This window comes from Benincasa hispida, unplaced genomic scaffold (genome assembly GCF_027475165.1).
Source record: "Benincasa hispida cultivar pf3 unplaced genomic scaffold, pf3_genome.v1.1 HicScf235, whole genome shotgun sequence".
Classification (NCBI taxonomy): Eukaryota; Viridiplantae; Streptophyta; class Magnoliopsida; order Cucurbitales; family Cucurbitaceae; genus Benincasa; species Benincasa hispida.
In genome coordinates this window covers 1-2,879 of record NW_028326311.1, presented here as the reverse complement: position 1 = coordinate 2,879, position 2,879 = coordinate 1, and the positions used below count along the sequence as shown (strand labels likewise).

The following is a 2,879-nucleotide window of genomic DNA, read 5'->3' as shown; positions in this document are numbered from 1 at the left end:
CGTAGCCAACTGTTGATGCCAATATTTCGAAAGCACGCCTAACCTTAGACCTGTATAACAATGAAAAAGGACTCCATGCCAAAGTCAGTGTGAAAAATTAAATAATAAAAAATATGTCAAGAGGTTTTTGGATACCTCAAATGAAACGATCATGTTATTTTTATATGGGACACTTAGAGTTTAACTTACCCTTAAGATATTAGTTTTTCCTAATCACAAACAACCAAGATCAAATTTTATCTTATTTTATATCATGTTATCTTGATTTTTTGCTTTATTAGGCTAAAAATTCATCCCTCAACACAATAATATGAAAGATATCAATTTGTATTTTTAAATTATTGGATATCAATTAAAACTAAAAATCAATCATGATTTCAATTTAAACTAAGCTTTCACAAATGTATCAATCTACACCTCAATCATATTATTTTTGTTAATCCTAAGAATTAATGTATTGACAATTTTTTCAAATGTGTTTTTCAAACAAAATTTGAGAGAGAGTAATTGATATATGGTTAGAGATGTCCACAGGGTGGGATGGGGACGAGGAAGCCTTCCCCGTTCCGCAGGGAATGGAGTGGGGATTCCCCCGAGGATTTCACGGGGATTAGGTTCCTTGCGGAGAAAATTTTTCCGCCATCATCTTTTTTCTAACAATTTTTTTTCAATTAAATATATATTTTTAATAATTCCTTAAACATATCCAATACAACTTTCATTTAAATAAATTATTATCAATTTTGGTAATAAAAACAGTAATACACATTCAATTTAAAAAGATATAGTTAAAATGTTAAATTCTCATAATTTTTATAAATTAAAATTCAAAATTAGAACATCTTATCTTAAATATTAAAACATCTAAGGAATTAAAATAATAAAGTAAACTTAAATAACTAAAACCTCCATAATCATCTTAACAGAGTCTACCGTATTAATATTAATATATATATATAATAAATTTATAATTTATATATCAAAGTCGGGCAGAGTTGGGATCGGGGGTAGGTATTCCCCGTCCTCGACCCCGAATTGAAAACGAAAAAAAAAAATTTCCCACTCCCTTCCCCATTCCCCGCCCTGAACCTGGGTCCCAACTCCATGGGTTTTTCTTATCTTCCTGCAAAGCTTTATGACCTGTTTGGAATCTCATGATTTGGAGGGATTTCCATTCATAGTGGATTTCAAATGAATTCCATTATTTGACATTGCAAGAAATGGAATATTTTAAAATTCGAAATGATTTCAAATCTCATTTGTATTTAAAAAACTTTTCTAACTATAATGCTATTCGACATGATTTCATAGGATTTGAGAGTAAATTACTTAATTAATTTTGTCAAATTCTAATTTTCAATTAACACATCATGATTAGAAATCTATATTAATAAATTCTTAATTTTTTCAGTTTCCATTTAAACACAAAATTTTAAATACATACCGATAATTTAACAGAGAAATTTTTTTTATCGGATTCGAAGTCGCGCGTACCGTTTAATTCCCAAGAGACCAAAACAAGACCGTGCGGTGGTGGAAGGCAACGAGTTTAAAGCAGCAGGAGTGAGAGTTGGTGTCTAAGATCATTACAGGAAAAAGATAAAACTAATCTCTCTGCGGAATGAAAGTCTGGAACAACAATCCCATCTCTCACCCGAGGTCTGCCACTGCTGCTGTCACTGTCAATTCTACAACTGCAACAACCATTGCAACAGCGATTTGTCCATTTATCGCTCTTTGGTCCGCTTAGTCAGCAAACCAGCCAAGTCTACCGCCGTCAGCACTGCTGCATTACAGTCCCAATCACAACTTCAGTCACACCAAACTAAGTGGAGTCGAGATGGGCAACTGCGGTACTAGAGAAGAGTCTGCAGTTGTTTCCAATGCTCAAGGTACCTTTTCTGCCTCATGAATGTCTGCCTCTTTTTCAGAAAACCCAGATCTAGGGCTTTTTCTCGTCTCTTCGTTTTTTGCGCTCTCCAGTTTCAATCCCATTTTCTCTTTTATAATTCTATCTATTCTTCAGCAATGTGCTTATTATCTGTATGCGCGCTTTCGGTCTAATTTTCTCAAATGCTCAACTTAGAAACTAACTGAATCAAACTAAAACAACGACGGACTCGTTGTCCCCTAAATGGAGACGGTTTCTGCTGCAATTATGAACTCAATTATAGTAGCTTCGTTCTTATACAGTTCAACAGCTGCATACTTCGTCTTCATTGGCTGTGAAAAACGCCAACAACAATGCTACAGATAAAAGGCATATTCATAACCGGTCCATATCAGATCTAAGCGATCCTTCAACCCCTCGCAGCCTCGAGGACTTTAGAAAGAATTCGGTACTTTACACACATGTTATCGCTTTCACATTATACGAGCTGGAAACGATCACCAAGAGTTTCCGCTCCGATTACATTCTCGGAGAGGGCGGTTTTGGAACTGTTTACAAAGGCTACATTGATGAGAACGTAAGGGTTGGCCTCAAATCTCTTCCTGTCGCTGTCAAGGTTCTCAACAAGGAAGGCCTCCAGGGCCACCGAGAATGGCTTGTATGTCTCTTCTCCCACGCCACTATACAAGTCATGTTTCTAAGTCCCTTCTCTCTTTTTCTCTCTCTTTGGCATCTCATTCCCCTTGCTGTTTTATTGCAGACAGAAGTCAACTTTCTTGGTCAGCTAAGACATCCGAACCTTGTCAAGTTGATTGGTTACTGCTGCGAGGATGATCACAGATTACTTGTCTACGAGTTCATGTTTAGAGGAAGCCTTGAAAACCACCTCTTTCGAAGTACATACTCATCTTTCTCTCCCTCTTCTTTACTTCGCCGATCAATAATGTTTTTTATTTTCGGCCTCTATTCGTCAATTACTCTTGCATTT

At 35.9% G+C, this 2,879-nt stretch overlaps 1 pseudogene across 1 annotated transcript; it reads left to right on the top strand.

Annotated features, from left to right (window-relative positions):
* Window positions 1-1,506: 1,506 nt before the first annotated feature.
* Window positions 1,507-2,787, top strand: LOC150030397 (putative serine/threonine-protein kinase PBL8 pseudogene; annotated as a pseudogene). Its single transcript, XR_016526947.1, has 3 exons — window positions 1,507-1,892; window positions 2,194-2,549; window positions 2,652-2,787. The product of XR_016526947.1 is annotated as a putative serine/threonine-protein kinase PBL8 pseudogene (transcript).
* Window positions 2,788-2,879: the final 92 nt, after the last annotated feature.